Here is a 24,115-nt window from a genome sequence, read left to right as displayed (position 1 = left end):
ACAAATTCTACAGACTCACTATCAAACCCTCACTCACTTTCCTACTCAAATCCTATCTACTTTATCTCAGTGGTGAGATTCATCTGATTCCAGGCCCTAACCCATACACTCAGACACTCTGTCTTCAACATAACCCCACCCTGCTAAGCCCTTCACCCTTAGCACACACTTCTTCTGACCTATTAATCCCTAACATTAACCTGAGAACTATTCTAAATAAAGTACCTGACTTCCAAGCTGCCCTGTCACTATACTCTCCAGACATTGTAACAATTACTGAAACTCGGCTAAAAAAACATAACAAAGATGACAAAGTCTTGCCCCAAGGGTACAATATCCATAGAGCTGACAGAATACAGAAGAGTGGTGGTGGTGTAGCCATTATATATAAGAACAACCTTAACCTTCTACAACTGTACACTACCCTCCCCCCCAGCTACAGATGCTGAAATACTAATCTCTCATCTTCAGATTAACATAAATAAGTCCATTATCATAGCAGTATATCTCTCCCCTAGAAACAATAGTCTTATGTTAGAAAATCTGTTTAGCTGGGCTTCCACTACCTTTAATCAGGAAATAGTAATCCTAGGTGACTTTAATCTGGACTGGTCCACATAAACTTCCTTAAATCCAACAAAGCATATTAACCTTTTTGATTCCTCCCAACTTATCTCCACACCTACAAGAACTGACAGACACAATAACATTCCATGCTAGACTGGATACTCTCCAATCGCCATAACTTATGCTCTCAGTCTGGCTGCCTCCCTGACTCCTTTAGTGAACATTCCCCCACCTACCTAATTAGGCGAGAGGCACTCTCAACTAAAACCCCATCAACAAGCATATCCATACCAAGCAACACTTCTCCACTGAAACCTTTAACACTCTCTTAAAACATCACAACTGGTACCCCTTAAACCACCTTCCACTCGATGAGGCAGTCATGTACTTCAACAACTCTTCCTTGATCATCTTAAACTCATTATCCCTTATTAGAAAAATTTGCACCAAATCTACACCTGCTCATTGGCTAACTAAAGACACCATAAACATGATTAAAAGAGACAGAGTTCCTCAAAAAACCCAGGCTTCCCTTCATGGCTACAGCCAGCTATGTAACTTAGCCAAAAATCAAGTTCGATCAAACAAAAAATCCTATTAAACCCTGATCGAACAAAAACATAAAAATAACCCTCAGAAGTTTTGGCATTCCATTAAACAACTCTTAAATCCTGGAGAATCCACTATCCCCTCACCATCCAACCTTATTTCCAACATAAGCAGTGCAACCCAATTCAACTCACAACTCAGAAACTCTGTTCTGACCTTAATAAATGACAGTGCCCATATCCCTTTAATCATTCCCAATGCTACTGTTCATCACTCTGCAGTCTTCTCATTTCAGACCATACCAACCACATACACCAAAAAACTCCTTCAACTGAAACCCACCAGACTTGCAGTAGATTAACTCCCAAGCAGATTTCTTAGGGAAGCAGCAAACTCTAGCTCATACTTGGTGTCATTAATCGTTCCATTTCTGAACAATATGTACCAGTACTCTGAAAAGTCTCTCATATCATTTCCCTGCATAAGGGTAGCCAAGCCACAAAAGTATCCAGCTATAGACCAGTTTGCCATACTTTCCCCTTAGCAAAATACTTGAAAAATTTATACAAACTTAACTACTAACCTATCCACTAAAAAATAACCTTCTCTCAAATTCCTAGCATGGCTTTAGACCAAAACAGTACCATAGCTGCCATATTTTTACAGACTTCATAAACCACCATAGAAATAGTAACAATGTCATCTCTTCCATCTTCTTAAATATGTCAAAAGCATTTGACACTGTATCCAAAAAAAATACTACTTGAAAATTTATCATCTATACATCTCTCACTTCATCCATTACCTACTTTCACAGCTATCTGTGTAACCACCAACACTCAGTTATATGGAAATATGAAATCTCTACCCTTCTACCTATTAATGTAGGAGTCCCACAAGGCTCTGTTCTTGGACCTCTACTTTTCTCTAACTTTGCAAACAATCTTAGCTCGGCTTCCCCATATTCAACTATCATACAATGTACAGATGACTCCACTGATATCTGCACAGCTTCCTCCCACCCAGAACTTCTATCTAAGACCCAGAGTGCATTCTCAGACATAGAGCAGTTCCTCAAAGAAAGACAACTCATAATAAACCATAACAAGACAAAGCTAATGATATTCTCCAATAATAAAACCATGGAACCCCCTTCACCACTTTACATACTCCTCCATCAGCACTTTAATTGAGTCAGTAGATAGCACAAAGTTACTTGGTGACACAATAGACTGTGCCCTAAAATTTGAGAAGCATGTAGCCCTTGCCATAAAAAAGGTACATATCAAACTCAGTTGCCTGTATAGGTCTAGAACTTTCCTCACTCCCTCAACTAGACAAGCCATAGCCAAAACACACCTTCTGTTCACTCTATGCGTCACCCATCTTCACTAATCTTAGAAAATATGAACTGTCCATATTAGAGATATGCTGCCATAAAATAGTTCGCTTTGCTGCCAGCCTCCAAAATAGAACCCACCACTGTACAGCCCTTAAACAGTTACAGTGGCTGGAGCTACCAAACCTACTTGCTTTTAACCAACTCACAATTGCTTACAACATCTTACACAAACCAGAAGCCTGTCCAGCAGTAATGAACATAGTATAACCTTACAACACAACCCGTTCCCTCTGCTCATTCAACAAATTACTTCCAAAACCTAAGAAATCCTGCAACGCTTTGGTGACTCCTTATTTGCAAATCAAATTGCAAAAATTTGGAATGGCATTCCACAATATATTCTCAATTCCCCTACTACCTCCAAATTCAAACTCCTTCCTAAAGAACATTTAAACAAGAATTGGCTCTGCTTCTGTATTACCTTGGGATAACTTTATTTTATTATTTATTTTATTTCATTTTACATTTGTTTACCGGGAGAGTCCGACTGGGCATAAAACCTCTTTTCACTGGAGGCCCTGGGTGAAATGCTCCATTGTTAGTAAACTATATTATTAGTAGAAAGAAAATTGTGTAATACAATAAAGAAAAAAAATAGTAACAGACATTCATAACGGTAAAAAGACTAGAACAGAATAAATTGGTCAAGTGGGAGACGAGACCAATAATCTTGTATAACAATGCTTCTAGAAGACAGTTCTTATAGTAGTAACAGGTAGTGACATTGTATACAATAAGAGTGCAATTACGATACTTAGTCTTATATACAGGTAGCATAGCAAACTAAAGACTTAGAATCTGGTAGATATTAATAGTGAGAAAGAAAAAAAAAACAACATAAGGTAGTCATATGACTTAAATTCAATGCTCAGTACATATGCAATTGAAATTTTAAAATCAACTAGTTCCATGGTTTGGGCTACCCATGCCCAGTACATGCACAAGTCCAGAAATTGGTGAGGTGGGCTTTAATGTGATGCTTGAAGTTTTTTAAGCTAGTTATATTTCTGATTTCAAGTGTTAAGGCATTCCACACTTTAGCAATGTAGTAGGAGCATAGAGAGAAACCTAGGCTATTTTTATTCCTGGTTACTTCAATTAGAGCTTTATTAGTGGATCTTAGTGGATGGGTACTTATATGGGGATTGAGGAGGCCTTGTAGAGTTGGTGTTTTATCGGGTTTATAGTACATTTGGTGGGCAGTAGAGAGTTGTGTCAGAATGAGTTGGTGGGGTAGTTCTAACCAAGATAGTTGTCTTTGGGCCTTACAGTGATGGGTTCTAGGAGGACAGGTAGTGGCAAACTTAGCTATCTTATTATAGCAGGCATCTAGCTTGCTTAGGTCTGATTTGCAGAGGTTGGTAAGGATGGGTGAGGTGTATAGTAAAGTTAACAGAAGAGTTCTGGCTGTGGTTATTCTGGAGTGTCTGGTTAGGTAGTTTTTGCATCTGTATAAGGTACCTATTTTCTTGTGTACTTTTTTTACAGTCTGGGCAATGTGCAAGTCGAACTTCAGATTTTGATCAATAACAACACCAAGAAGTTGGGTGGATGGTATTGGTTCAATCAAAGTCTTATTACTGGATATGATGTTGAAGTAAGTGGATTGGGTTTTGAATTTAATGGAGTGGAAGAGCATGAGTTTAGTTTTATTTGAGTTCAAGATTAATTGGGCATCTGCCAACCATGATTGCCTTTACTGATACCTTTTGTCAATTCTACTCCTACCTTCTCTCTCCCTACTCTGCATATTACACAATATTAATCTTCTACTAAATCTCTTCTTCCACTACCACATTTTACACCTTAAAGTCTCTGCTGAAGAAGCATAGCTTGCATTTACCAAAACTGGTATCACTGTAGAAATCTGTATACATTGTAACTGGATCAGCTTGTGTTCAATCCTATTATGATGCTTAATGTTTATTTTTTGTAAATTGCTGTTTAATCTGTATATTGAAGTATCTGTTGACTTATTACTATTTTTTTAATCTGTTATGAAATTCTATTGTATTTTTGGAGCTTTCCCCCCTTGGCACTCCACTGAAAATGGGCCATTGGCCCAGTCGAACTATACCAGTGAACAAATGTAAATAAAATATATCATATACATCTATATCATATACATATATAGAGTGAGAGAGAGGAGAAACTTTGATAGAAAGGGTTTCTGTTTACTATGGTACACAAGCAGCTACAAGGCACTCTTAAAATATGTATCTGCTTGGCTAAAGAGCATTCATTTAGAATGTTCCTATCACAACATTCTGCAGACAAGCTACCCACAAGGCCACTGTCACAATCAGAGTAAGTTGGAACAGACTTGAACACTGCACAGTTCTGTCTGAATTAGAATGCCTTCTAGCTGATTGTCTAGTTATATTCAGTAAGGTGCACAATTTTGTTGAGTAGGTTATCTGTTTATGGCCCAGATAACTTAGGATTGACTAATGACTTGGCATCAGATGTACCTAGCAGGGAGGTTGGGTGTGCCCATCCTGGAGTGGTAAAGTTGTATGTTTGAAGCAGATCTAATATTGAGCCATGGTGGAGGCTGGGTCTCAGAGAGCTCACCACAGCTTGGTGTGCAGGATAGATGAACAGGCATGTCTGCTCTATAACATAGGACAGTTATACTTGCAGGTGCTAGTGCTCTGATCATGTTAACTGACTCAGTCAGTTATGCTCCACTCCATTACTCGTCCAATGACTGAACGGAATTGCTGCCTATCAAACAATATGCACTTATTTTTGCATATTCGTTGGCTGGGTTGGTGAACGTATCAAAAAGATGCTTTTCTGCCACAACCCAAGCCAAGAGGCAATAATCACATGTATATTGATGCTACAGAAGCACATTAAACATTGTATATGGTAACGTAACTATACAATGATGGAAGAAATGAAAACTTATTAAATAGTGTGCAAGCACATATCTTGTATAGGTGTATTGTAAAATTTTAGATAATTTGAATATAAACTAAAGTTTTTACATTGTTGACAGATTGTGTGTGTGTGTGTGTGTGTGTGTGTGTGTGTGTGTGTGTGTGTGTGTATCTCTCTCTCTCTCTCTATATATATATATATATATATATATATATATATATATATATATATATATATGCAATAGCCATAGAAGCAGAAACCAACACATTAGTGTGTCTACTCACACATGTATACACAAACCCACACACAAGCTCTGTCTTCAGAAGACGAGGTAATAATCTAAGGTATCACATCAACAAAAAAAGCAACAGAACTCCCCAAGCACCTTGTGCTTCATGTCTACCTGTGAAGCATAAGCACAACATAAATGAAGATCCTGCTGCTCAACCGATCCCATTAATTTGCTGATGTATATTTTATATTTTGCATCCTAACAGCATTCTTTGTTTGTATCTCCTATAAATGGATCCACTGCACATCACTGACACATACCAATCCTTCATTCGCCCTCTTTGACTACTGGTCTTTTTGTACTCCATTCAGTTAAGTTGCTTTTACAAGAAGCACTACCTGCCATTACTCACCACCATTTCTCTAAATTATATCCCACCCATAAACCCCATATATCTCATTAGCTCTCCTAGCCTTCCCTTCATTCCTTCTACCTCACTTATACTTAGCCCATACATTACTTCATATGCACAAAACTGAAATACACTTCTATTAAGCACTGCTTTGACTCTTTTCAGTAGTTTCATCCTTCCACATCTTAACTCCTGATATCTCATTTCCTTTGCATTCTCCCTTACAGCCCTATTTTCTTCTTACACCATTGATGTTCTAACAAGCAGAACCCCTTTTCTTCTCACAGATCTCACACTTGTTGGTCATGCACCTTAAATACACGAGTCAAATATTTATTTAAAGGTGCCATTACTCAAAGATTGTTTTTGCAGGAGACACAGGCAGCTGCATCTTGGTTCCTTGGCTCTTGCCTGCTCTGTTTGCCCTCGCTACACTTGGGATCACTCTTTTCCTCTACCCTACCCCCAATTCCCACCCCCACTACTCCTACACTTATACTTACATAAACTCCACCCTTTCTTCCCTAATCCAATCACAACCTCCATACAATCTTCCTATTTCTTAAGCTCTGATTCAAGAAATAGACCTATTACGCATTCCCCACCCCATGCACTTCACACATTAATTAGCTCAATTCATCCCAGCTCCCAAATATATCAACCACCTCACAATAATACTCTTAGCCCCGATGCCCTCCTTATTAATATTTACACACTCAACATCACTTCCACAACTCAGCCCTATATTAGTTACTCCCACCAATACATATTTTTTCAGCTACCTAATACACCATCACAGCTTCCACAATATCTCTCCTCAACTATTTCTATACAATCTACCCTATTACTTAGTCCCAAAGTTCATGGATTTTGCACATAGCCCACCCTATTTCATACCTCATACTTCCACCTCCTCCAAAAAGTATAAAATATATACTCCTATCTAATATCTCTGCTACCGCAATGCAGTGACATCCACCCTAAACCTAGCCCTACCACTAATCGCCCCTACAGTATACCCAATAAAGAAATTAAACTTCATGACCCTGAACATCAGGCACCCTATGCAATAATATATCCCCCATCCATGCCTGAATAGATCAGTTCAAGCCTGAAATAATAGTCCTTACTGAAACCTGACTAAAACCTAACACTCATGATTTTGAAATCCTGCCTCCCAACTATAGCATAATCAGGTCTGATAGAACCCATAAAAAGGTGAAGGCATAGCACTACTCCACCCTGACAACTTCAATATCACACCATACATAAAAGATACCCCTACTTTTTCCCCATCCAAATTGTTGGTATCCTTCTTAAACCTTAATAATACAAAGATAATCTCCATAACTGTTCTCTATGTCCCCCCAGGTCTTATTATTATTATTATTATTATTATTATTATTATTATTAGACTCCTATTCATGAAGACATACTCTCCTGGACCACCCAAAAATTTCAACATGAAACTATTATATTTGGAGACATAAACATAGACTGGCAAACAATATCACCTCAACTATTCACTAAAAGCATCAACCTATATGGTTTTACTCAACTAATCTCCTGCCCTACTAGGTACAACAAATACTATACTCAACAATCTACCTTAGACTGACTCCTGGTATCACATCCTTCCAACTTTACCAATGCTGGTACATATCCTAACTCCCTTAGTGACCCCTTATCTGGTTTTAACATATGGGTAAACACAGTAAACACACACCCTCGAAAAACCCATGCACTAAAATTAGTTTGTAGTCTCACTAACTTCTCAAAACACAGGTTTAATGACCTACTTCACAAAACTAGCTGGTCACCATTAAAGGCATTGCCACTAGATGAGGCAATACACTACGTTAATAACTGCTTCCTAAAACTACTAGACACCTTAGCTCCAGTTTACTCCAAAATAATTAAAAACAATCCAATGTCCATGTCCTGGCTAACTAAGGAAAGTAAAAACTTAATGAAAAAAAGGGATGAAGCCTTGGATTTTTGGAAACGAAGCAGTAAAGAACAAGATATGATTACTACATAACCAAACAAAAAACAAATTACCAAGGATAAACAGATATATTATAGTCATCTACAGCAGAAACACAAAACCAATCCAAAGAAATTGTGGTCAACTATCACAACTCTGCTCCACCCTGGAAACAAAAAGGAACCCAAAATTTCACTCAGTGCCACAGCCTGTCAAATTGCTGAAGATTTCAATGCTCACTTTATAAAATCTGTAACCGATCTTATCTATATAACAAGTAATACCTGCCTCTCTTCCTCTTTAAATACCCCAATACTCTCCTTTACCTGACCAAAACACTCCCTACCCTCATTGCACAGAAGCCACTCCTGAGAACCATCCCACTTTCTCTCTACAGCCAGTTCCTACAAGTCTCATAAAAAGATTACTGCACAAACTCAAACCCTGCTCTATCTCCACTGACAACCTACCTGATACATATCTAAAATTAGCAGCTGACTCTATAGCATACTATGCCAGCATCCTGATCAATCAATCCATATCTGAATCCAAAGTGCCAGACATCTGGAAAATGTCCCATATCATCCCCATCCACAAAGTAGGTAACTCCACTGAACTTACAAACTTTCGTCCCATAGACATATTTTCTCCCTTCTCTAAAATAATGAAAACATGTATCCATATTCAACACTTGAAATACTTCCAGCATAAAAACCTCCTTAAAAGCGCACTGCATGGATTCTGTCCTTGCCACAGCAAAACTACAGCCCTTCTAGCCTTCACTGATCATGTAAACAGAGCTAGAGACTCAGGCTGCTATATATCTACTCTATTTCTTGACCTCTCAAAGGCATTCAATACTGTGTCACAGTCTTTACTCTTGAACAAGTTATCTAACCTAGGAGTTCCCCCACACAGACTAAATTGGTTCTGCAGCTACTTACATAATTGAAAACAGGCTCTAAAATGGTCAAATATTATCTCCCCCTTTATAGCAAACCCCACCGGAGTACCTCAGGGATCCATCCTTGGAACCCTACTTTTTAATATTTTTGCTAATGACCTACACTATCCACTAGTGGAACACTCAAACAATATGCGGATGACTCCACAATATTCTGTACCTCTCACACTCTACCCCAGCTTCTCTCCAATACTCAACTACATTTTTCAGCTGTTGAATCCTGGCTCACTAACTGCCAACTATTCCTCAACCCCAAAAAAGTAAGCTTTTTGTTTAGCCAAAGAACTGTACTACTAATCTAAACTTCTTCAAAATTCTCTCTTCTGATAATACCACCATTGAAATTGCCCACCACACCAAGCTACTTGGCATAATCATAGATGATCCCCTAAAGTCTGATCTTCACATACAACATAACATAAAAAAAAACACCAGAAACATAGCCCGCTATATGGACACAAGCACACCCTAACCTCTTCTTCCAAAGCTACCCTTGACAAAACTTTCATTCTTCCCTCCCTGCTACATAGAGCACTAATGCTTACCAATTTACAGACCTACTCTAGATCCAAAATGGAACAATGCTACAATAAAGTGGCCAAGTTTTCCACCAACTAAAAAAACTGAACCCATCTGGATAGAATTCCCCTACTTACTTTATACTCCACTAATAACACTTCATAGCATGGCCTACAAATCCCTAACCATCCCAGCTCTGAATAACATCAAACCATACAACCCAAACATACCACTTGGGTCCAAAGATAAAAGCTCCTCACTATTTCCAAACCTTCTAAGTCAGTTGGACTAAATGTCTACGACCACTATGTTGCAAAAGCATGGAATTCTCTTCCACTTACTGTGAGTACTACTACTAACCTACTTGCCTTTAAATCTGTACTTAAACAACACATGATTAACTCCTGGGTGTGCAATTGCTCTGATCCAGCCTAACCTCTTCTCCAGATTAGACCATACTGAATCTCTCTCTCTCCATCTGTACTTCATTAGTCTGTATCATTTACTTGTATATACTGAAATATAAATGACTAGTTGCCAGATACCTCATAACAATGTACTTACTTCTTAGCAATTGTGTAACTACTCTTGTAAATACCATGTTTCTGTATAATTTTTAGGTTATTTGTAGCAATGTACTTACTAGTTGTTGTTGTGTCTTTAGGCTTTTCCCTGTTAGGGGTCGCCACAGCGGAACTCTGATCCGCTAATGATTGGCAGTAGATTTTTACATGCTGAGTTGCCAGCCCTGATGCACAACCTTCAACGAAGTTACGCCCATTCACACATGTCTCCACACAGAAAATGCTCTAGCTGAGAATCAAACAGGACGTCTAACTGTGAGGTGACAACGCTACTGCAGCACCACCACCGCAATGAACTTACTAGTTAGAACTCGTAATTACCATGTCTCTGTATATTTTTTTGTTATTTGTACAAAGTTTGTACATCTCTGTAACTGGAGCATTTCTCCTCAGGCCTTCTCTGAAAATGAGCTCTGTCTGACCCAGTCCCTCCATCCCGGTAAACAAATGTCAAATCAATGAATGAATAAATAAATCTTCATACTCTGTATATATTACACATTTCTGCATTTACAGACTTGTTGTTTCAAGGATTGCAATTATGTTTTCAGATCAGAAATGCAAATGGTCCATCAATTGGGCACACCATTTGGAGCTTGGCCACTGGACCTCTTGACAGAGATGTTTATTTTCTGTAACTTAACAACAACTCTGTGTTTGCTGCCACAAGCAAACTGAGCCAGCAGAAAACTCTTGATGGGGCTTTAACATATGCAAAGTACATACCCAAGAGGAGTGGCCCCAAAACAAAGCACTATAGGATGCCACAGTTGACCGTACGTTTTGAAAACAGTCTGCCACCAGCCCTGATTGTGTGGTCCTATGTTTGTGTGAGCCAGCTTGCTATCCAGTGAGTTACATATGAGTTATTTATGGATTAATAGTTAATTCAGGAAATTTCTAAACAATGCCAAGTGCGGGAGAGTATCAAAGACCTTAGTTAAATCTAGGTAGGCAATGTGCAGTCATTCAGTGCTGCAGTGGCTTTCTCAAAGAAGTCTACAAGATTAAGTAGGCAGATTTTGATTTCTACAAAAACATATTGGTTAGGACTGAGAGCTTATAAGCTGTATACATTTTTGTTTATGAGCCCCTTAATAATAACAAGTTGCATTATATTACAAATTATGCTGGTAAAACCTATAAGTCTTATGCTCACTAAGATACAGTTAGAGCTGCATTAGAGATGGCTACAAAAGAGATACCTGTCAGACCATGGCACATACCACATGGAGAGGCTAAGACTGAATAAGTTAAAGAGGGTCTCAGTGAGGCAATGTTTTAAGCTTGCAAGAAGATAACCTGGTGTTGTTTGGACACTGGACCCATGTAGGTAATGCTTTTGGTTTTGGGTTTAGAACTGACTTTTAAGAGTTTTTCTGTAGTAATCATAGGAGTTGCATGGGCAGTGAGCTGAATAGATTGAGGGGAAGAATGTGGATGGGACAGTGGAGAGAAATATGAACTAAATGTATTTGATACTATTTTCACAATGTCCTCAAGACAGGTATAGTCAGTATTATTTTAGACCAAGTCATTGCAGTGCCAAGTATTTTTCTAAGATTCCTGACATAGCTCAGAAAGACAGTGTAGTCACTTTGATTAGCTGGCAATATCTAATTCATCCTAGGTTATGTAGGCTTTGATTTTATGCCCAAGTTCTTTGCTTACATTTTTGAGTTAGTTCTAGCATGCAGTGCTTTCAGTTAATTACGTATGGACAATTGTGTTTTTTCCTTTTGTTGTAAAGTTGTTTGATACTGATATTCCACCATAGGGCCCATTCCTAAATTTGAAATTGTGTTTGTTGTGGATGGGGACAGATGCATGATGTAGAAGTTTAGGTGGGAATATGCTGGATCCACTGTGGTGTAGTACTTTCAATCGCTTTAGGTTATCCATGACTACTAGAAGGTCAGCCTTAAGAAAATCCCTTATGATAATAGGATTGGACAGTATCTTAGGTGGGATCCTCATAGAGGACAGCATAGCTCTCTGACTTGACCAATGATGGGTGATCATGGGTATCAAATTTAATGACGCTGTAATTATAAGATCCAGCTCAATTAGATTCGGTATCCTAGAGAGGGTAGACTGTCTGGTCTAAAGAGTTAACAATAATAATGCCCTGATTATGGAGTCAGGTAGGACTAGTATACTATTGTATGTATCAGCTTGTTGAGGCTGCCTTAATGGCTTAGGCATACATGACTGATGACCTTTGTGTGTGTTGGTGGTTGCAAGTGTTCCTGTGATGATAGTGAGTGAGATGTGTGTGTGTGTGTGTGTGTGTGTGTGTGTGTGTGTGTGTGTGTGTGTGTGTGTGATGCTGAGGCTTACATATTTTGGGACACTGACTAGGAGGCCTAGTAGGGTTAGAAGGTAATTTAGCTAGTGTTCTGTTGAGGTAGAGTGGTAGTACAGTGTGCTTTGATAATAGAATGTCATGCCAGTTTAAACAAGACGTTGCTCCTCTCACAAGTTGACTTAGTGCTTGGTAACAAGAATTGGAGGTCAGTGAATATGAAGAGATTGCTATACTGCCTCAAGGTACCTGTTACTAGTAGGCTGAAAAAAGCTGTGTTTAATACAGGGAGTTGTCTAATGGGAACAGCAAAACTGATGGTAATAAGAAATCTGATTGGGTAATATATCAGTAATAACGGATTTGGGATACTATGCTATATAATAGATTCAGTTATAATGGCACAGCAGATTATACTAACTTGAGATACAGTAATAGTTAAATTAGAAGTACATTTAATAGCATTGTATATATGGGGGCTACTAATGAGCTATGATAACAGACACAGTTCCCACAATACTATAGGGCAATAGTTTATAATGTACAATGAATAAAATAAAACAGAACAACCCTGATGCTATATGCACAGTACATTAAAACAGGACCTGATACTATACAATGTATATATATATATATATGTGTGTGTGTGTGTGTGTGTGTGTGTGTACATCTGTCTTTCTCTCTATATGTATATATATGGGTCTACTTCATATGACCTAAATTTCATTTGACTGAAATTCATTTGACTGAGGCCAAAACACTGAAAATTCATAAGACTGAAAAGTCATTTGAATGAAACGCATAACACTGACACATTAAATAAAAGGTATATGCCCTTTTCCCCACTGTAGTGCAATCTTGGAGTTAGTATAAATAGTTAGGGGGGGTGTGGGGGGCACAGTTGTTTTTTGCAAAGAGTTATTCATTGCAGTTATAAATGTTCACATGTATGGTTTAAAATGTATAAAGTATGTGGGGGACTTTGCCCCCCACACACCCCCTAACTATATAAACTACCTCCAGGATTGCACTACAGTGGAGGAAAGGGCATATACCTTTTACTTTAATGTGTCAGTGTTATGTTTAATCAAATGAGTTTTCAGCCTTTTGAACATTCAGTGTTTTGGTTTCATCAAATGAATTTCAATCAGTCAAATAAAATTTAGGTCACATGAAGTAGTATTTATGTATATATATATATATATATATATATATATATATATATATATATATATATATATATATATATATATATATATATATTTTCCTCTTCTCTCTTCTCTCACTCTCTGTGTGTATATATATATATATATATATATATATATATATATATATATTTGAGAGAGAGATAAATATATAATGTATGTGAGTGAATATGTTACCACATGGCAATGTGCAGAAACATTCCTATGCATATTAGAAGCATACTCCCTGGAAAGAAAAAAATCATTGAATGTACACTACACTAATCACAAAAGGAAAATGTACTGTCTCCTTTTGTTATTGATGGTAACCTAATTCATAGGAGTTATGATAACGAAATATGAGTCATGATGGTCGGGGGGCTTCTCACACATACACTGCATTACTCATTTATGCTAAGCCTAACCCCTAAACCCAATCCTACTCAATACATTAACAAAACCCATTTTATTAACAGTACTTCTAAACAAGGCACACACACACACACACACACACACACACACACACACACACACACACACACACACATACACACACACACACATACACATATACAGATGTACAACACACAATCTTTCTCCTTCCCTAGCATTTACTCCATCACTAACCTACAGACCATTACATGCACACACAGTCTGACCACCAATGCCAAAATGTTTAGTATATCCAAAAGTTTTGTCATTGCTTTCCAGTCACACCACCTGCAGATTTATATACCTCTCCTCATTAAGAGCAGTATTCAGTGTTTCTCCTTTTGTTCATTCCTGCACTGGACTTTGGTTATACTTGACAACTTCTAACAACAGAAATAGCTGTCAACACCCTGTGCATTTGAGAGAATACATGGTAGCTGTAGGTATATACTTTTTCTGCATAATAATTGTAGACATTTAGTTTTTCTGTTTCCTTTTGCTTCAGTTTATCTTTTGTAGTTACCAAACCAGATACCAAGACAAAATAAATACAGTAATACAGTGATAATGAAACATTTTGTAATTGTGTCTTAATTTAGCTTTTGAAAGCCAGGGACAAACTTGATAGTCATAAGTGTTTAGTTTTAGCAGACATGTGATCACAGTACTGTGTGAGTAACTTCAAGAAACTCAGCGACTATGTAATTATGGAAGTAAAAGTTATGGAATTCAAACCCTTGAGAGTGATTTTTAACTCATTCTGTTTTCTTTCTTTAACCATGATAGAAGCTAATAGGGGGTCGTCTTCTCCTGCTTTTTAATGAGGCAGTACCCCTCAGAAAACAACCATATTCTACACATGATGTGAAGACCGCATGGCTTAAAAAACATGGTAAAAACACTGAATCAGATTTAGTGGAATCTGAGATAAAAAACTCCATCTTCCTGTCCTTTCCTTCTTCTCCCTAATCCTTCTCACTCTCTGCGTCAGCCAATTGAAATTACTTAGCCCTTCCAACTAAAGTAGTGCCATCTTTAAACTTAACTCCTGAGCCTGTTCTCAGTAGTGTGCATGCCATGTAAGTGCTATACTGTCCTAATTGCTAAATGTTTCTTGTGCTGAAATGTACGCTTGACCTGTGTGTGCGCTAATTGATATTTATGCAGCCATTATTTTACATGGTTTGTGTTGCTAGAATCCTATTACGGCAGATATTGAAAGAGGGTTGAACAGCACTTTGTTTAAGTAACTTTTCAAACGCTCGGTTCATTCGACTATAGTTCCTTCTCTGTACTACCATTGTTATTACACTGCTTTGCTAAACAGTTAACTTAGTCTCCTACATACAAATGTTCTTTTAGCTCAATTGCTATCTAACACTGCCTTTAATTTGTCTATTGTTGTTTTTAAAGAACCATTGTGTGTGCACATAACACACCTAAACAATTGTACTTGTGCTATGGTGTACGCTACTGAAATGTATATAATCTATTAGAACTATTGACTTGATGTTATACTCTAACTAAGCCATCTCTAGGATAATTATTAGTGCCTTAATAATTGAATACTACACTTGTTATCTTATCATGGCTGTGATATCTTTCTCATTTAACAGATTTTTTTATCACTAGAACCCTGTTTAATAGATTTTTTATCATTAGACCCCTGTACGGGAGGTCCTGTACTTGTAGCTTTCTGTCTATAGTCCATACAGCACCAATTGTATTCTCCCACTTGGCTTGTACTTCTGTTGTACATGTAATATAATACATAAACATTTTTGTATAGATTCTCTTACCTGCTTCATTTATTATATTTCTCATCTCTTTCTTTTGCCTCTATTTACAGTAAAGGTCTAAACAAATCACCTCCCCTTAAAGACTTTGCAGCATAAAAACGTGGAACTACCTTGGAACAAGAGTACTGTGCCAGTGCGCTTTACATCTGCAGCTCACCTGCATAGTATGTGCCTCACTGCAATTGTCACCGTGAATATTCAGTAGAAACAAAATAGTATAGTTGTACCGCCTACTTATTTGAAAGTGGCTAGCAAATAATTTTACTGTAAGGCCCTGCACACTGCTGAGGTCTATTTGCCACCTCTTCTTTACTATCCAATCCTTCACTTCAGTTTGAGACTTAACCCCTTTAGGTTCCTGACACTATCTCTCACCCCAACCCTTAGACCCGGCCTTTTCTCCTTCTACTTCCTCATCTACCTGCTTCCATCTCTAAACCAGTATTATCTGGACTACTCTGGTCTAACTACATGCTACGCTAAGTAAGACATGCATAACTAAGTCATCTCTAGTTGGTAAAATGCTCCTATGTTACTGGCTCAAGGTGATGAATATACTGACCTTCCAATTTCAGTGACACTAATTGTTTTTTATCACTCAAACACTGCTCAGCCAGGACAGTTTGTGGGGGCTCATCACGCTTTATTCACCCTCTACTTTGCTCCAAGCACACTCTGCTCCCCTACCCTACCACCATTCCCAACCACCCCTGCCCTCCCTACATTTATAGCTATCCCAGCCACACCTCCTTTTGCTCTCCCCACCCTCCTGTTCTATCAATTACCCTTGTTTAATCCCATAACCCACCCTATTAAAGTTATCTTCTACATTTACTCTTTCTCCTCCACTCATTTAACTCCTACCATTTAACACATACCTTTCCCTACCAATTCCTCTCCTTTACATACTATCTATAGCACCAAATATATACAACTAATATGCCACAGATAAAAGCCATCACATCTATAACTCTATTCCTCTGTCTTTCTGCTCTTGACTTCCATACCACCTCTTATCATTCACACCACTTTACAAACTTCTCTTCTCCAACTCTTCCTTACAACCCCTCACCTCTATCAACAAAACTTTACCTTCCAAATCACACCTCAGTACTTCATCTCTCCCATTACACCACTCTTCAATTTTAGGTATATTCACATCTACTCCTCATCTGACAGCCTTGCTAAATATCACAAGTTAATATCCAAACTAAAGCTCCTTCTCCTCCACTCCCTCACCAAGATAATGCTACAAGCAGACATTCACCCTAACCCAGGAACCTCATTTTCCACCCCCACCTTTCCAACCCTCCCCCTCATCCACACCTCACACAACTACACCTACCCCATCCAATTCCCTACTCCACTGTCAACCAGCAAAAAGATGCCCGTCTGATCTGCACATATCCAGTTTCAACCTTAGAAGCATAATAAACAAAGTTCAGGAATTCCATGTGACCCTAGCATTATACTCCCCAGACACAGTAGTTATAACAGAAACCTGGCTAAAGCCCCATATCAGAAATGAGGAAATACTTCCCAATGGCTACAACATAATCAGGTTAGATAGGTTAGTCAAGCAGGGTGGTGGTATTTTCTTCATGTTTAAGGACTCACTCAAACTAGAGCAACTAAACTCCACCCCCAAAGCTACCCAAATCTAAAATTCTAAATACTCACCTAGTAATCAACACTCATAAGTCTGTCATTCTTATTGCCCTATACCTTCCTCCAGCCAAAAACCTCCCTACTATAGAAAATATCCTCTGCTGGCCTTCTTCCAACTTTTCTCAACAAACAATAATTCTAGGAGATTTCAACCTAGACTGGTTTACCTGTTCCTCCAATAATCCCTCCAACTTCATAAATTTATATAACTCCTGTCAAACTATTAACTACTCCACACATATAGGTAAACACTCCAACAAACAATCCATACTAGACTGGATTTTAACAAATAACCCCAACATAGGTTATGAAGCTGTCTGCCTCCCAGATTCCTTCAGTAATCACTCCCCAACCTTTTTTCTTATGAAAAAAGACATGTAGCTAACAACATCTCCTACAAACATATCGGCAACAAAAAAACTTTTTTCAATACACTACTACCAGTATGACTAGTCACCATTAAACTTCCTGCAACTACACCTTGCTGTACAATATTTTAATACAGCTTTTCTCAACATACTTAATAACTTGGCTCCCATTAGAAAAATTTGTACCAAACCTAAACCGCTACCTTGGCTCTCTAAAGATACTAAACTAATCCTCGGGCAAAGAAACAAGGCTTAGACTCTCTACCATAACTATAGACGTAGTGATAACCTGGTCTCCTACAAGCAACTAAGAAATCTAGCCAAAAAATTAAAAAATAAATCATACTTCCTAACCTAGTATCCCCTACCCAACATGATTTTCATCCTAGACATTGTACCAGTACTGCTCTCATTAGTTTCAAAAAACAAATTAACATCCTCAAAAATAATGGTCAACTAGTCTTTGCAACCTTCCTTGATATGTCTAAAGCTTTCAACACTGTGTCACATCAAATCCTCCTCAAGAAGCTTGCTTCTTTTAATCTCAGCACAACATCCCTAACCTTGATCCAATCCATAGCTATCTCTCTAACCATCAACAAGCCACCAAATGGAAAAACAAACTCTCCCCCTTAAATCCATCTCTGTTGGAGTCCCTCAAGGCTCCATCCTTGGCCATCTTCTTTTTATCATATTTACAAATAACCTCAGTTCCTCGACTAACCTTGCTTCCATTATTCTATATGCTGATGGTGCCTGTCTCATCTGCTCTGCCCCATCCATTTCAGAACTACAGGAGAAAACACAAAATGCCCTCCAAGACTTAGAAAATTACCTATCTGACCTTTAACTCCTACTAAACCAAATACACCAAGCTTATGATCTTTAGTTCTACCAATTCAAAAACCAGCCCATCCCCTATTGCAATCTGTTCCACCAGCGGAACAAAAATTGAACCAGTCAAGCAAACCAAACTTCTGGATGTCACAATAGATAATGGTCTAAAATTTGACAAACACATAGCACTAACAGTCACAAAAATCCATATAAAACTTGGTACACTCAATAGGGCTAAACCCTATCAAACTAACTATGTTAGAATATCAACAGCCAGATCCCACCTTATATCCACCCTCCTATACTGTTCCCAAATTTTTACAAACTTATGCAAATCAGATTTGCACACCCTTGAAGCTTCCTATAACAAAATAACCAAATTTGCCAAAACCCTGCCCCATAAATCACATGACTGTATTGCTCTACACCAGTTAAATTGGACCGAACTTCCCAGCTTACTATGTCTCAACTAGCTAATAATCACCCACCGTGTCTTCTACAATTCTGACTATTGTCCTGCTCTCTCTAACCTTCTTCAGCCATACACTAACCTTATGTCTCTTAGATCATCTAACAAATTAATGCTTAATATAACTAAATCTCTCAACTCTTATGGAGACTCCTTATTTTCCTTCAAAATAGCCAAAATCTGGAATTCACTTCCACAGCATATTGTAACTACTCAAGATTTCCACAAGTTCAAACAGCTACTAAAAGAATATTTCTCTAAACAATGGCTATGTACCTGTACATCTCCAGGCTGATCCCACTTCTCTCAAACCCCATCACCCCTCTCTCAATCAATCGGGTACCTTGTAACATTACATCATGAGCAGGTCTCTGCTGAAAATGGGCCTTTGATGCAGTGGGACACTACCCGGTAAACAACGGTGAAATAAATAAAAAAATAAATCAGTCAATCATATTCCAGTTGGATGTGGACAGAAACAGATGTTAAAACAAAGCAGTTTTTGCAGGGGTTGGGGATGGGGGGGTTACCCCTTCCACCTTCAACTGCGCCCTTTCACATCCTACAGACTTATATTATACATCTCCAGCACTGTACAAACTTGAATGAAAAGAATTCAAAAAAGTGCATGCGTGTGTGTGTGTGTGTGTGTGTGTGTGTGTGTGTGTGTGTGTGTGTTATATATACAGACACACACATTTATTTTCATATATATATATATATATATATATATATATATATATATATATATAATATATATATATATGTGTGTGTGTGTGTGGAGAGAGATACAAAGCTTAGATAATGCTCCATCAGTGATATGCTGTCGAAACACTGGAGAGAGAACATTGGCATTTGGAAAATCATCCTTGCCAATGAGGTGTTGGGAAGCCTGTGATAAATTGTAGGCATTCTAACAAAGTGTTCACAAGTGAATACAAAAGAAACCAATAAACCCTTCCAAGCATTTATTTTTATTTTTTCTTTTACTTTAAAGTAAAACAAATAGAAAATTATTCTTTTACAAGTGAGAATATGCTTTAATGTATGTACTGAGTTGATTTTTGTGTGGCTTTAAGCCTTGACTTGTCACACACCAGGGTAACTGTATGTGGAAGTACAGCACCTGCCATTTGTGTGTGCTGTGACATTTGTTTGTGATGATAAATCCATAACAGGTCTGCATTTTGTCTAACCTAATTGAATATCCATTGCTACAAAATTTAATCTGACTGAAGTGAGCAATAATAGAATTAGTTAATTGATTTTTTTAAATATCCATAATTACAATACTGCATTGAATCAGGCAGTAATTGCTAACATCCTTGAGTCCATAAGCATTGTTTTATTTCATTACTATATATGAAAGGCCCTATTATGGAGAGATACCTATTAAAGATTTACATTATAACCTAATTATTCACTAAAGAAATGCTTTTCCATTCCTATTTAACATCTTTCATTCTATACTGTTGCAAGGTATTTCATGAACATTAAAAGGTTTTTTTTTATGTTTTTGGAAAATATGTGCCTTCACAGGATGCATATTATTATGTCTTACTATATAATTTATTCCATGCCAAAATACAGGAACACAAAGCTTTTCAAATGGGCATGGCAAAAGAAGCAGCCTAGAAAACAAGACTATTTCAAACTGACAGAGTAACATCTGTGTGAGCTTAATCATCAGTCTCAGTGAGCCTGTCGTCATAACCCTCATCACAGTCATCTTTATCATCATTATCCTTTTCTGTATTGTTTCTTTCCCAGTACTGTATTTTAAGCCAAAATCAGAATTAATTTCTTTAACATATAATATCCAGTATGTATATATTCTGAAATCATTTTATTAATTATTAATACAACTTCTTTTTATTTGATCTGTTTGCAAGATAAATGCAAAATCTACTTTAACTTCTTAAGCAAATAGTATATTTTTAACTTCCTAAATTGAATTCATATCGTCAACCTACTTTAACTCTTCAGTTAAAACTCATATTCTAAATGGCTTTATAAACCTCTGGCTTAACACAGTCCTAAATAGGTACCCTTTCTTCGCTGTTTTCCATCTGTCTGTCTATCTTTGTTTACTAGGAAAACCCGACTGGGATAAAACCATTTTTCAGCTCTAGCTAGGGTGAAGAGTCACGTTTTAACAACAGTTTTGACATTTACATAAAATACAGTTAAATGATATCAGAAGCAGTAGAAAATATAGGTTGTTGTTCTTCTTTCGGCTTTTCCCAGTTAGGGGTCACCACAGCGGAACTCTGGTCCGCTAATGATTGGCAGTAGATTTTTATGGTGCTGAGGTGCCAGCTCGATGCCCAACCTTCAACGAAGGCACGCCCATTCACGCATGTCTTTCGAATGCCACTCGACCGCGGGGAGGACAAGGCACTCCAGCCGAGAATCGAACACAATACAAAATATAGTAAGTGTACATAAATGAGAGAGAGAGAAAGCTTTATAGTAGCTCAAAATATAGGTAAGTGTACATAAATGAGAGAGAGAAAGCTTTATAGTAGCTCACATAAATATCATTTAGAAATAGATCATGTACATAGCTTGCACAGATTTATATAGTGTTGAACATTTATTAGAAATAGACTCGTATATAGCAAGGAGAGATATATAACATTTCAGAAGATATTGTAATATTACCTGTGATTTCTAGCAATTAAAACAATGAAAGGAAGCAGCTTAACTATGGAAATATTAGAAAAGAGGAAGGTGGTCGATAATGAAATATAGTGTGATATTTTTTTGCAGATAAAGTTACTGTTTTAAGAGTGTAAAAGTACTGCTGTCTGCAGCAACATTTTTGTTTGTATCTAAAATAAATAATTAATAAACAAAATTATGCAGAAACATATTAAAACACGGCAGAGGTATTTAAAAACAAGTTTCATTGTCATGTTTGATATGAAACTGTGAGTCCTGAAGCATAAAAAAAATAAACTGAGTCAAACAGACATGCAAGAATTTCAGCACTCAAGAGTTAAACATTAGTGCATATTTGCAAAGGTATTTGCCTCCCATACCCCCTGAAGTGTGTGTGTATGGGGGGAGGGGGGTCTTTACTATCCTCAACATTGCTGTTTATATACACTATCTCTATATATACTAACTCTGAGATCACTGCACCTCACAGTACAGGGAATACTCTTAAGTATCATGACTTTTTTTCTTAAGATATACCCAGTTTGCATATGATGATGTTACTAGGCTATTGACCCAAGGGTCTTTACAAGCCTAACCATAAAATCCCAGTATAATACTAGATGAGAGATATTGTCTATGCCCAAGATTTTCCTAGCAAGGATTATCCATGTCCAGGAGAGAATCAGGGACAATCCCTGGCACAAAATTTACAGTTTCCCATCCAGTCTTCCAGGTTGCGCCTAAACAGGGTCATGGAGGTGCTTTGCTTGACATGGATTGGAAGCCTATTCCAGAGGAGTGGCAACCTCTAAGAGATGTATCTGTCTCTCCAGCAGGTCTAACTTATGTTACAGGCTAGATTGAAGTACATGGAACATGTGACTCTAGTCCTATTTGACTTACGGATGTGCAGCATTTTCATTAAATTTAGGTTAGAGACAGCCCTGTAAGCCAGACACAAGTCGCCTATAAGAAGACTCTGCATTGATGAGTACAGTGACAGACACTTCAGTCTGTCTGCATAAGACCTGCTGCAGACCCTTAATTTTCTTAATTAGAAATCTCTGAGGTCTCTCAAGCTGCTGCAGGTGTCTGCTATGGTACATACCAAAGCGAACATTATTTTTAATAATAGGCCTGATGAGGGATAAGTACAGGGAAGTTTTAACATCTTTTGCTCTTGAGGCAATAGCTTTGATAACCAGGTGAGTGATGTAGAATGCCTTCTTCACCACAATAGACACATGGTGGTCAAAGTTGAGGTCACAGTCAAGTTGTGTTCCCAGGGCTCTCACTACAGAATTGTTACTTAAAGTATTTTTGTTTATTTTATAATCAGTAGGGACACTGTTTTTAAAGAAGCATTCAGTTTAAGACAATGGCTTTGGCACCAATCATTGGTCTGTGTAAGCCCCTTTTGAAAAACTTTGACATTGTTAGGAGATTCAATGATAGCACCTAATTTGCAGTCATTCACAAACTTTGTTAGCCACTACCCCTCCATTTTGGCCTGGGCTTCTGAGAAGTATATGCCAAGCAAGAGGGGGTCCAGCACTGACCCTTGTGGGACCCTACTGGTGACAAGATTGCTGATAGAGGTGAAGTCTCCCAGTTTGACTGAGTGTTGTTGATCTGTGCACCGGTTTGCAACCCACCTGACATCATAGGAGTTGATATTCAACTGGGTTATTTTGTCAATGAAGCCCAAATGTGGAATTGTGTTGAAGGCCTTGGCCAAGTCAAGATAGGCTGTGTGCACAGCTTTGCCTTCATCTACAGCACTGGTCATATTCTCAAAGTCCAACAGGTTTAGCAGGCATGACCTAACTTTGACAAAATCTAACTGAGATGGATCTAGGGTTTGGAGGTCACCTATATCCTTATATCCTTATTTTATGAGATCCATGATGATTTGTTCCTTTACCTTACAGATGAGGCTAGTTAAACGTATGAGTCTAAAGTACTCAGGCTGTGATTGAATAGGGTGCCTAGTAGAGTAGCTAGCTGTTGTTTAAAAACATTAAGAATGCAGCCCAGAATGCCATCTGGTCCCAAGGAGGCTGGGCTCTTGCTCATGGAGCGAGCATCGATGACTTGCTCTTTGGAGATGCAGGGAGTAGGTGATGTTGAAGACATGGTTTGTAGTATGCTTGGGGGGGATGGGGTGAAATTTTTGCCAAACCTGTCTGCTAGCAGGTTTGCAATTTCCTCAGGGTGAGTGTGTGCGATACCATCCACAATTAGTTCAGCACACGTCTGAGTTCTACATTTTAGGATGTAGATGCAG

The sequence above is a fragment of the Protopterus annectens genome, chromosome 10.part0, assembly GCF_019279795.1.
Source record: "Protopterus annectens isolate FY-2018-M chromosome 10.part0, PAN1.0, whole genome shotgun sequence".
NCBI lineage: Eukaryota > Metazoa > Chordata > Ceratodontiformes > Protopteridae > Protopterus > Protopterus annectens.
This window is presented reverse-complemented; position numbering follows the sequence as displayed.